The sequence below is a fragment of the Aphelocoma coerulescens genome (genome assembly GCF_041296385.1).
Source record: "Aphelocoma coerulescens isolate FSJ_1873_10779 chromosome Z unlocalized genomic scaffold, UR_Acoe_1.0 ChrZ_unloc_scaf_1, whole genome shotgun sequence".
In the NCBI taxonomy this organism is placed as follows: Eukaryota; Metazoa; Chordata; class Aves; order Passeriformes; family Corvidae; genus Aphelocoma; species Aphelocoma coerulescens.
In genome coordinates, this window is record NW_027184086.1 from 3,414,357 (window position 1) to 3,427,700 (window position 13,344).

Consider the following 13,344-nt stretch of genomic DNA (forward strand, 5'->3'; position numbering starts at 1 on the left):
ATAAAGAAGTGAGACTGGAGAACAGCTCATTCATAGCCTTGAATAAGAAAATTTCAATTACTGCCTAGTGTGCTTCTGGAGAAGGACTTTGGTTTTCTGTTCAAGTGACAGAAGGGATTTTGTCAATGGCATGGGATCGCTCCTATTGTTTCTTCCTTGTCAGAACAAGTATTACCTACTGTGAAGATTTCTGCCTTTCTTTTGCCACCTGGGGTAATTAGCTTGCAAAATTAACTCCTTCAATGTTGTGGGAAATACTTAAAATTTTTGAGCTCTCAGCTTACCTTAATTTTCAGGCATTAAGTTTCCCTGCAAGACTACTCTATTTGGAATTTTTGTTCATGTAGAAAGAATGTATTGTGTTTGTTTGCCAGAGTTTACTTGGGATTGCTCAGTTTACTTGGGCTTGCCAGGCAAACTTTAAACTTGAATAGTTTGAGTTTTAACATTAAAACATTAAAAATTACTTCTAGCAAGGGATTCAGTACTTCATTAGAAATATATACATTTATGAAAGAGTAAAGGATAAATGAAATGCCAATCTATGCTGAGAAGGAGTATTTGTGTTAAATATGATTAAGGGCTAGTGTTCTATCTGACTTGCACTGGAAGCTTTTGAAAATACAATCTTTTCATTTAAGGCTGAAGTATTAGGGTTACATGTTAGGAGAAGAAATATTCTTCTAGTACGCTTAGTGATGGAGAGCTTTTGTAAGTATTGCTGTGATTAATTAGAATTTTCCCTTCCTGTGTCTGAACGGATTGGAATATAAGATTCAAAGTACACTAGTCATCCTAGCTTTTTTAATTGTTACATCTTAACCTGAGTGTTTCTACAGAGCTGCAACATTATATACGTTAGTCATGCAAGTCTATAATGGTTCATTTAGTTCAGATTTAGTGCATGCAATTTAGGTATTTTGGTTGAGAAGCTGGTGACCTTGGATTAAAGCTGGGAGGAGAAGCTGGCACTGAAATATGTATTCTACCTAGATCAAGGAACTCCCGCCTTCTCAGTTTTTGACAGACTTAAATTTGGTTTTTTCTGCTCTATTACTCCACTGATGCTTTATTTGTTCTGGGCTTGGATATCAGTCCTTTTCTTCAGCTGCTTTTTCCCAGTACTTTACTGAAGTGACTTGGGTAGTGGTAAATTTTCAGTAGTAGCTGTCTCAGATGCTGGTTTTGTTACTTTGAAGATGCATGGTGATTTTCAAGATGATGAATGGCCCAAAGAAAGGCCAATTTTGTGTGACTCCTAAAAATATGGATCATAGGGCACTGTTGCTAAATGTGTAGACCTTGGTGCTGGAAGCAACTTGTCTAGAAATATAATGGATATTTCAAATTTGTATTCCTTTTCTACTCTGCAGGTAGATCAATTTAAAAAAAGTATTCATGCTGCTTGAATACTGGGCAGAGAAGCTTATGCTTGAATTTTTATCACCTGTTGGCTATTCAGTAAGCTGGACCTTCTTTATTAGGCGAATATATCATATAATAGATTTCTGAGGCTTTTATAAAAACAATTCCCTCTCCAATGAAAGAAAAAAAGGTTTTTCCACCTCACTAGTGTTACTGAAATTAAGATTTAAAGATGTTATTCATTCAAAACCGCAGAAGAAAAATGTAACTCCTAGCACTCATATCAGCAACATATATTTTGAATTGAGGCTGTATATTTTTAACTTCCAATAAACTGACTAAACTGTGTGCCAGAAGAGGAGGGGAAAAAATCAATATGCCACTATTGCCTAGAACCTTGTGTAACAGCAGTTCCCTAGGGGAGTGAGACCCAAATCATCCAATGACATATTTTTATGGTGAATAAATAAGCTGAAGATAGTAAGAATGCTTCCAAAACAAAAGCTAACTGAAAAATACTACATGACTCATTATTCATAGTGATTAATATGGCAGTGAGCTGAAAAACTGTGTGTTGGCCAGGTGTCTTGGAGGGTTGTGCTACCTGAGAGCACAAGTCCATTCTTGTCCTCATCTTGGTTTTCAGCTGAGATATAGTTAATTTTCTTCCTTCTGCAGGAGTGTTGCCTCCCACATTAGCTCATCTCTGCATACACAGAAATCAGTTAATCAGTTAATGGTGAAGTTCTGTACTGGTCCTGAGAAATGAGCTGGAGGATTTTCTTTCTTAACCTTACCAAGCAATCAGCTCAGTCTTGATGGTGTGAGACTTGATTATAATTGTTGCAAAACCAGCATGCACAGTGCAAGGAATTAAATTCTTGCAGCATTAACTGAATTGTAAACTTTCATGTAGTTCAGTCTTGGACCCCAGCACTGTTCAGTGTGACCCTTACATTAGAGGCTGTAGAACAGCAAAAGTTGGTAATTTTTGAAATACCATGTCTCAACTTGTGGCTCAATTCCTATTGAACTTATGTAATTTGATTAACCACAGCAATGTTGGGAAATTCATTTCCAGTTTGTCCGATCTATGCTGATGGATCTCTTTAAACTTGTGACGCTTAAAAATAATTTCAGTATACAGTGATAAAAAACAGCTTACCTTTTGCTAAACCAGCTAAGTTGTACTCCTTAAACCACACAGCATAAATCTTCCTTGACAAGCCATTTTTATTTGTGGTCTTTCTTCAAACTCCTTAGCAATTACTTTTATGTACTGAAATGTGGAATTTTTTATATTTTTGAGGATGATATATGTGTCCTCAGATTCCTTGCCAACACTTTATCTTGTAAATTATAGTTTTTCTAGATTGATTTGATACAGTTGTCCTGTTGTAGCTAAGAGCCTCTATGGCTTGAGCCTTAATTTTAAGTGTTCAAAAGATTGTAATTATGGTGAGAGAACTCACAGCCATGACTTAGCAAGATCCTTGTGTTTCTAGACCTTATCACAGCCTTTCTTAATGCAGTGGGTTTTAAGAAACTTGTCTCTAGCTGGAACTTTTTAAGTCTTAGTAGACTTGGAGAATGGTCATGTTTAACCTACGTTTTCTGGAAAAGGTCACTGCTTACAGGATTCCCCCAAAATTAAATTGCTCTCCTTTTCAATACCATTGGCAAAAAACATGTAGATGACCTTTAGCTAAACAGATGACCTTCAGCTAACTGATTTATTACTACTAAAATGTCAGAATGCTTACAAGAAATCAGCTCTTGCATTAAGAACATCTGGTTCAAACCAAACAAAGGGAGGACTGAAAGCAAGATTGTGCAGAAAAAGGTAAATATTCCACTGATAGAGCTTCCATTTGTCAGAGTGGTGTAGAATTCTGGGATGTGCTCCTGGGCACTATAAAGCTTATATAACCATGTAGCATCCATCTCTTTTAGCAGGCACCTCTGTCAACCACAGTGTAACAAGAAACTGAATCTGACCATCCACTTGCACGTGCAGTCATCCATGTGTCATGTGAGTACTGTGATTTCTTATGGTTGATGCTGAGTATGAAGAAGCAGCAAAATAGGGCTTTATCTTGTAACTCAGGCCACTGCAGGTTTTCCAAGTGTGTACTCAGTGCAGATCTGCCATCAGACAGATCCAGAATCTGACACTTCCCAAGAAACATGGGAAAATATACTGGTTTTTATCTTTCTTTAAACATATTTTTCTAGTCTATGGCCCAAATGAGGAAAAAAGAAAAAGTATGTATTAATGAAAAAAGTCCTCTAGGAATAACTTTTCTTCTGAAAAAAAATCATCAGAGAATCCCTGAGGTATACTAACCAAGGGCTTTTATATTGGAGATGTTCAGCCTTCAATACTGTTAACAGACTACTGAAACAGAATTACAAATGGGCTAAAAGGTGCAATTACATTTTCAAAAGTGGGATAAGCCTTTATTTGGCTGGAGGTTTGGAGTGAGCAGGTTGGCACATACCAGCACAGTCGTCAGTGGGGTAAACTACACTTGAAAGTCAACTCTTTATCTGATCGCTTTCTGCACCTTACAGAAAAATGACAAGATTCCTAGCTCACATCTCTAAAATCTGCTTCCAAATTTCTTTAAAGGTCAAGCCCTTTAGTGGATTGAATAACCACCACCCATGATGCAAGAAGTGAAAATTACAATATGCAGATACAATAAACTACCTAAGAAGCCCAAAAGAGCTATAGCAGAGGAAATGAAGTGATATAATGCCAGGATAGTGTGATGTTCTTAATTAGAGGATGAGGAAATCATAGGTAGTGTGACACAAAGTTGTGTCAGGTGGTGTTTATTATATAGTTGAGATAGAAGAGTGGATGGTGAAATTTATTGGATAACAGTTTTCTAAACAAACTATCTTCATTATTGCTTTTACTGCTTTTAGAGAATGTGACTAATATTGCAGATTGGGCCATGGCTCCACACTAGAGCTAACAGATGTGAGGGAGGAAGCAGTATTTTTTCCTGATTTTTTTTTTTTTTAATTTCAAGCAAGAAAGCTTCATGCAGATGGAAAATCTTAGTGGGAGGGAAGAAAGTATGAGTGGGAGATGCCCCAGAGAGCAGACTACTTCTGGACAAAAGTAAGGAATTGGCAAACAGTAGAGAGCATTAAATAGTAAAGGATTTAAAGAGCAAATGATGTATTTCTGTGTCTCTGACTTAGTTATGAAATAACTAAACAGCATGCATTTCTCTGCTTTTCTCATTTAGCTTATGTTACATGTCTGTGGGGTAGTTAATTGACCCCTGTGAAAGACAGACCTTGTCATTGCTTGTGGAAAAATCTTCCCAAGTTCAGGAACTGGTAGCACAACTTTCTGGAAAGAAAAAAAAAAAGTGGAATTTAGTACATTAGTAAAAATCTGTTCTAAGTACAGAAAATTCCTGTCTGTTTTTGTAGGACTACTGCATGTGTTCTGGATGATGCATTGTGAACAATGGCAGAGTTCTTCACTGTTTCTTCATTTGCATGAGAAAGGCAGTCCTTTAGGTTCTTGATCCTCAGGAAACCTTTTTCTGATGACCTTTGTAGTGTTCATAGTTGGAAGTTCCCATAGTTGGGGAAATAATATGCAGTATTTCTGAGAGACTTTTGATGGAGAAAGTAGGGCTAAAGCTCTTAATGGCCAAAACAGTGATATGATGCCAATGGGAGCAAGTTAGGAGTTTTCTCAAGTGTGTATATACAAACTTTCACTGGTCTTGTTCACATGGTAAGGACAGGCCTCAGAGGAAGCCTGGTCTTTGTGTGGTAGTGAGAGATGTGAATGTACCTTGACTGTACTAAAGAAAATAAGAAACAAAGAGCATGTTTAGTTTCATTGGGGTTTTTTCCCATGTAAAGTTGAAAGGCACAAGACAACCTTTGGTTACAGCAGCTGCTAAAATACGTCATCAAGTCCCATGTTGAGATGAAATTTTTGTCTATGTAAAACAGATGTGAAATGTCTTCAGTTTATTTTGTTAATGAAATCTGTGAAGTACGACCTTTCTAAAAAGTGCAGTCTGATACAACTCAATGCCTAAATCTTGCATTAGAAAGTTCTGAAGGCAAGATCTCAGCAGCACTATTTTTTCACATTTGCAAGTAATGCCAACCGTAGTGCCTGGCACCAGAGAGAGAATTTAGCTCATTCCAACCACTTCCTGTGCAGGGTCTCTGAGGTAGGTAGTTCTGTGCATGTCCAATGACTAATAATGAAATATCAATCACTTTAAATATATTTAATGGTGAAAAGCTCATAGGGAGAAGAGTATTGCTGCAGTAGGTGAGGTTGCAAAGGTTGAGAGAACTGTCCCATTTATGAGCCAGCTATCTAAAACCAGAAAACCTCTTGCATTTCCTCTTATAATAGTCATGATTTTATGAAGCAAATAGATACTTTGGGGAATGTACCTTATGTTTTTAAAAATTTAGATCTTAATCTATGCAGAGATTCTAATTAGCACTACTTAGTAGTGGGGTATAACACTTAATGACAATTATATTTGGTTTCAAAATGGATTTTTATAAATGCAATGGGAAACACTTGGTGCATAGGTTGCATCAAAAATTGCATTAAAAATATTGCCAATTCCATTCCTGGACCCAAATTCCCATCTGACTGTTTGAGAATGCTGTGCTGAGTAGACTGCAGTGATCTTGTCCAAAATAATAGAAGTAATTTGAAACTGAACAGGTATCTTTCAATACTAAAATTTTCTGTCTTTTGGATTTGATAGCTTACATGGGTTCATGCAGAGATTTGAGTCTTCTAATAGATTTTAAAGGGTAGGTTTATGTAATATCTTGCAGGTATTGCTAAGCCTGTCTTGGTAATGGTTTCTTTCAAGGAATGAAAAAGCCATCTTGTTCCATCTGCCAGATAGAAAATAACTAGCCAAAAATAAACTTAGTCTAAAGAAGACTTTTTCATGTACAATTCCTTTCTTTTTTCCTGAGAGCCTGACTTTTTTTTTTTCTCTCTCTCAAACAGTGTTTCATTGGTATCAGTTTTATTAGAAAAATACAGTAGTGCAGACAGAAAACAGTTTTGAGGGAAGATATTCACCTATTTGGCTGTATAGCAATGGTTTAACACCACTGGAAGATGCAATATGGGAAGGGTCAAAGCATACTGTTTGTTAAACTGAATTTCACTTATTACTGGATTTTGCTGCAGAGACAAGTGCATGTGACACAGACCATAAGCAGCCATGTTTATGAAATCATAACAGAATGGGCATTGCTATGAATGAGGAAGGGAAAGCTTTTTCCCTCCCACTCAGCTGTCATCTTGGCAGGAATCATTAAAGAATTTTTGCTTCTGCTTGTTCTGCAAATTAATGTGGGACTTCAGGCTGCAGAGCAGTGAATTTGCTCAGATTGTGACTCCCAGCCTCAGAAAGGATTAACCAGTACCAGGAGTAGCAAGATAGTTTTCACACAGTGAAAACTACAATTAGTGTTACAAAGTTGCAGAAAATGCAGTATGATGTGTGTAAATTAATACATTATGTAGCCGTCCATCTTTTAATACAGCTGGTTTGGGTTCTAGAAAATTAACTGTACTTCTCAAAGCTTAGTTTTTCACTTTTAAGTGTGGAATTTAGCTTTAAAGTACATAGTGTTTCAGTTTCTTTGGTTCTCTGGTGTCATCTTTGCACACTTAAAGTAGTCATTCCAGGCTGTGTGGCACTTGCCACTTCTGAACACTTCCAATTCTTCAAGTTCAAAAATATTACTGGAACAACCTGATTTGGTTTTAAGCTACAACTCCTGTTGCAACAACTTGCCAACTGATAATGCAGATGTTGAGCCATGTCTGTATTTTTTTGAATATACATTTACACCAATGTAAATAATTTTAGGATGGAGAGAACTTCACAGTAACAACTGGGAGCATTTTGGTTTGCTTTTCTGAGGGATGGAGCAAGGGTGTATATCACTAAGATATCAAGTAAGATGGCTTTAGGTCTAGTGCCTAGCTAGGTTCTAAGCTTCGAACCTGTTAAGAGTACTGTGACAATTTTTTACAGCTGAGGGAGGATGAACTTGGTCGCTGTGAAATGGAATCAAGTGGATCATAAAACACCATAAACCATAGGATGTAAACAATTACTGTAATTAATAGAAGCTTTATACCAAAAAAATCATAAAGCCTTGGAACACCCTTGACTAATGGCCCACTTAACTTTGGTTTAAAGTGTTTTACTATTAACAGTTGAAGTGACAGTATCTCTGCAGTTAGCCTTAGTGGTGAAGTTGGAGAGGATTTTGTGCAAAACTATCCTGAAGGCAGCAGATGACACGTCACACATCATTTTGATCATGAAGATGTTTGATAGAAGGTTATCTGGTAAAGAGCATCTTTTCCGAGTATGGACTGTTGCCTTCTCTACCTGGAAAAAGGAGGTATGAGGAAACAGCTGGAATGAAATTAGTAGCGTTTAAGTAATGTGTGGTACAATTGCTCACATGCATGCACAGGCCTGCAGTGCCTTTGATTTCATCTCATCCCAACAACAAGGTACTACATGTCTGCTTGTCCCATGCAAATAAAAAAAAATGTTATTGGCAGAATGAAGTATTATTAGCAGGCATATCAGGATCTATGTTTTTAGTAAGTTATCTATCCTTATGTTCCATTGTAGAAGCATATAACTCTGTAATTTATGTAACATACCACAGGGAAGGGCATTGGTCTGCTCTAGGTGAGGAACCATTCTACCTTTTCAGATGTCTTCTATTGTGCCCTATTTTGTTGAGATGGGTTGCACTGTCCATAGATTTATTCTTTAATCATTCTAGGGGATTTAAAAGATTTAATATTGTGCTGTTTCTGCAAAGCTGACTTTTATATCAGAGCTTTTTAGGAGATTCTTATAGTAGCTGTTACACAGATAATTGTTTTTTAAAGTGAAAATATGGACTACAAACACCAACAGCTGAAATATGGCTTAATTTCTGCTATCTCTTGGATTTCAGTAGTGTGCTTCTGTGAGGTTTTAAATCATCTCCATGAACACGTTGTTACATCCTTACCCTTGGAGAGAGAGCATTTCTGAAAGGAGATTATAAAATAGTTTCATAAATTGATTTTCTTTCATAAATTCATTTGTCTTTTAGATTTTTTCCAAGTGGTACTTATTGTTCTAATTTAACACAGCTTAAATGTATGTATATTTGATTTGTTATTAAGCTACCAACTAGCAGTAACAACTTCATATCTGAAAAGCAGATGAAAACTGCATTTTACTGAACCGCAGAGAAATCTGAGATGCCCTTGAAGGACACGCTTCCTGCTGCCCTTTTAATAAGCAATGTCTCAGTGAATTTCTAGGTGAGCTGTAGCAGCTTTAATTCTAGCTGAACCTTTAATTCACGCAGAACCTCGTTTCATTTTTACATGAAAAGTGTCAAACGTCCTGTGACGGGCGGGCGGCTGAGTGGCCGCGGTGCTGCTTTGCGCAGCGCGGGTTCCATCTCCGGCCGCTCGCGCAGCGCCGGGGCCGCGCCCGGGGCCGCGCGCGGAGCTCCGCCCGGGGTGGGGGCGGCCGCGCGCTCCATTGGCTCCGCCGCACGTGACCCGTGGGGCCGTGCCGTGCGCGCGGCGCTGGCGCAGCCGGTGGCGCGGGCGGGGCCGGGCCGGGCGCTGGCGCGGGGATGGAGGCGCGGCGGCCGCGGCCATGGGGTGAGTGCGGCGGCGGCGGCTTCTTCCCGCGCGGGTGAGGCGCGGCGGCCGAGGTTCCCCGCGCCCGGGATGGGCAGGGAGGAGGAAGCGGTTTCGCGGCTTAAAAAAAACCCCAACAAACCAAACAACAAAAAAATCCCCCGAAAACAAAAAAAAAAACCCTCAAAACGTGGGGTGCTAGAAGGGGCTGTCGCGCGGCGGGGAGGGGAGCCCCGCAGCCGCGGGGACGGGCGGGAGGGCACGGCGGGGAGCCGCCACGGGCAGGACCGAGCACAGCCCGCCGCGCCGGCCGGAGGCACAAAGCCCTGCGGAGCTCCTGCGCGGGCTCCGGGGCCGGGAGGAGGAGGGAGATCGGCGGCGCGCAGGGGTCTCGGGGCGGGCAGAGCCGCGGAGGTGCCCTCGCGGGGCGACGAGGCGCTGCCCGGGGGTGGCACCGGCCCGGCTTTGTTAGGGACGGGCGGCGGCGGCGCCTCCGCTGCCGCAGCGCGGGGGACGCGCGGGTGGGCGGCCGGCGGGAGCGCTCGGGGGGCAGCGCTGCGCCCTCGGCGCGCCCTGGGATCCGCTGACTTCTCACAGATTTATTTAACATCACAAAGAGGTGCTTGGGTCCGCGACTTAACCTGAATGCTGTGGGAAATCTTAATAAATTATGTATGAAGCAGTGGGTCCTTTCTTCCCCTTTGTCAGATACGCGGCTTTTATGCTAGTAATTAGGTCACTGCTAGCAGAGTTCTCCTTGCTTTTGCTAAAATATGTGGCGATTTTTGGAGGACACATATGCTGCCAAATTATTTCATCCTATTCGGGTTTTGTGTCAAGATACAATATTCTTCCTGTTGACTCCCATGGAGGACCTTGTCTTTGGGCTGTAAGGGGCATTTTTCGTTTGATAGGATTTTCTTCAGAGGACCAGTACGGCCCGGTTTTGACTTGATTTGGAGAGTCATACCCTGAAAAATGCCTTTTAAAGGCGTAGCAAAAAATACACAGCTTCTTAGCGTGCATAGAAGAATTTTTAGTAAATTTCAGTGCATACATGAATAGCACAATATAGATCTATTTCCGTTTTTAAGTGCTTCTTCTACCCTTTGCTGTTTGTTCTGTTGAAAATGCTTCTCAGTGTTTTTTTTCCCACTGTCTTTTTACTGTTCAGTTAATTTTTTCTGTTATTTAATGCAGGTAACAGATTTATGAGTATTTTGCCGAGATTATAGTTCTTTGAAAATACACATAGGCATATATACTGAAAGCCATTTTCTAGAACCAGACTCTTCTGTATTTTTAAGGAGACGTGAAGTAACTGTTAAAATGCTCTTCTTGTCAGTTCGTCAAATACAGTGATGTGCAAAGAAGGTTTGATGAAGAAAAGTCTCAGTTTAAATACTTTCTCAATATATCCCCTCAAAACATTTTTTATATATACCACTATTTTTAGATTGGAGTCTTAAATCTCCTGTCTTATGAGTATGAGAGGCTTTGGATAATATTAAATTTTAAAACATCATTTGAGAACTTAATATTTGGAATAACTGGTTTCAAAGGGTAAATTGGTGATACTACATATTTCTACTTTGGCATTTTGAGTCTTCATTATAGTTGCTTAAATGTTAAAAGAAACAGAAGATGCAGAGGTGTTTTCACCCCTTTTTTTCTAAAAGGAAAAAGGGTGACAAAAGCACAGTAGTGATTATTATGATTATTATGGTGATGCTTCTTCCTGTACCTTTTTAACTCTTAAAAAGAAAGTCTTAGTAGTATTCTGTGTAACCACTGTAATAGTTCTGTAAGTCACACTCTTAAAATGGTAGCTTGAATAAAAGATCACTTCTAAATATAAGACTTTAAAATATTTATGGGTGCAAATTTTTCTAAACATCACCCCTGAAATACAAAATACTTGGTTATGATGAATGTTCTGATACATCTTGTCATAATGTGCCATTGTTATATCAGCATGGAATAATACATGGAGCTGGAAATGCATATGGCTACAATTGGTTCCCTTGATCTCTAAATTCTTATGTTGGATTTCAATATGCATCTTAATTTAGTTCTAAAATGTTTATGTTGATGATATCTGGTAAATTCTTTTATTATCAGTGTAGCAAAATCCTGTTTAAAATAAGCTATACTACTAATGATGTGCTGTGACTGTAAATAATTGTCAGCAAAGACCTAATTTCCACTAATGGTTTTCCAAAATCCATGCACCTGTGTGATCAAGTGCGGATACATTTCCTGCAAGACAAATGGGCTTAAAAGTGCTGAAGAGAACCCTGAAGATGGCCCTGATAGGTCACCCAAGATGGAGGAATACATATTTATTTTAAATTATTTTTATAATATATAATAGAAAATTTTTATAGTATGCATAATTTTTTAAATTGCAGGTGATTTATTTCATGTTAATTGTTTTGAGTTTGTGTTTTAAGGTAAAATAGGAAAGGAAATACCTGTCTCAGACTTTTTAATACCTTAAACTCTCTATAATTGAATCCTTAAAGATTACGAGAAATATAAAAGTAAACAGGAGCAAGTCACGTGCAGTGAGGGCATACACAATTAGTCATGAATAACAAAGATGATCATCTTGAAGGATGAGTGTTCAGGCTTGTGAATCATTCTTGATCCAATATAAGTTATGATTAAATGATGTCTGGAGTGGTTTGTGTTCAATATAGTATTTAAATGCAAATCATGTTTCGAATTTTCATAGTCATATTCTGCATACAGCATGACTAACCAGCTAAGGAACTTCCCAATGCAGAATTATAAAGAAAGAAGTGGCAATTTTCTTCCAGTGTAATAAAAGCTGAACTTGACAGTTTATAACCTGAAATGTTTGACTTCTTGATTTTACTACTTTTGAATTAGGAATGTTATTTTCATTGTTAGCATTCTTTAGTAAATTCCAAACATTAAATTATTTGTTTCTCACACAAACTAACATTTGGCCTTTATCATACTTGACATGTATTGAGGCACACAAAAGTTCAGACCATTATGTTCTCATTCCTTCTCCTCACGGTCTTTTAAGGAGTGCTGAGAACATGGATCACTTAACATTTTTGGTTAGGATGGACAGATGATGCTTCTGTTCATGGTTGGTGAGTACAGGCCAAGTATGGAATTTACGGTAGTATCCCAAAATATAAAGATTAATTGAAAGGTCTTGCCAAGTAACGAATTAATTTCTGGAAGAACAAAACACAAAAACCCAGTCTTTACCCAATCCCCACTCAGAAGGGTTTAGGAAGGCCAGGTATAGTAACATTTGAGTGTTTTAGTCTGCTGTCCACAAAGATAGCCTTCATGCAGAAGTGGATAGAAAACCTAAGAAGAAAAACTTCATGCAGCAAAGGTTTAGAGAAAATGGTGTGGTCTTCTTTTAAAGGGACTAAGGCTTTCACAAATTGTGTTAGGATAACTGGTAACAGTAATGGTTCTTCATCTGGCCTTTGCAGTTTTTTTACATGGTCGAAAACCCCAGGAATCCATAGCATGCCCAATCTAGAGATTATAATTTGGTATGATTTGTTATCAATTTTTTTCAATGTCATCATTTTCAAATGTATTAAAAAGAGTAGTGTTATATAACTTGCAGTTAATTTTCTGTTATCAAAGCCCTTGTTGCTAAAAGAAACTGGGGGAAGAGCAGTTTTCTATGATGATTGTTTTTTATATTTCTTCCTTCATCTCTGATGACCTAAGTGTGCTAAAACAGAGCAGATTAGAACATGAACAGATCTGCTGTTCACTCATGGGCAGTTCTCATTGTGGGCTGAGTATTTTCTTAGTTGTCTCTAACCACACTCAAAGCCACTTTCAGACAGCTCATTTTATTTGTGTGCCTGCATAGCCCAGTTGAAGAGAACCCAAACAAAATGGCTTCCCTTTCAGCTGCTCCTGGCTAGAAGTTTTGGGGATTGTTCTTAAATTTGGGTGGGGATAGGAGGATGAAATATGCTGGCACCAAAGGCCATTTTAGTAAAGGATAGATATATCACCAGGTGGAAATAACATAGTTGTTCGGTGGGATACTGGAGAAGGCAGAAAGGTTTTTTCTGCTGTTTGGAGAAATCAGGATAATGGACTTTTACAAACTGAGTCCAGTGGAGTATTTTTCAGTGAGTAAGGAAGGAGAGAATTGGACAATGCCAGTGAAGGATAAACATTTTTAAATTGGCAAACCTTGAAAGCTTGCCCAAACTGAAATGGATAAGACAGTCCCTGACACAGTAATACTCATTTTT

General features: G+C 38.7%; 1 protein-coding gene across 6 annotated transcripts in view; it reads left to right on the forward strand.

Annotated features, from left to right (window-relative positions):
- The window catches only part of APC (APC regulator of WNT signaling pathway), a 95,735-nt gene that overhangs the window by 12,408 nt on the left and 69,983 nt on the right, over positions 1 to 13,344 (forward strand). The window contains exon 1 of one of the 6 annotated variants that reach the window (XM_069002643.1): positions 4,463 to 4,498. The exons of 4 other annotated variants lie outside the window; for them this stretch is intronic. The gene's annotated coding sequence lies outside the window, so the exon portion shown is untranslated. Of the gene's footprint in view, positions 1 to 4,462; positions 4,499 to 9,052; positions 9,092 to 13,344 lie in introns of those variants that run through there. One more of the 6 variants, XM_069002641.1, reaches the window with a different exon arrangement.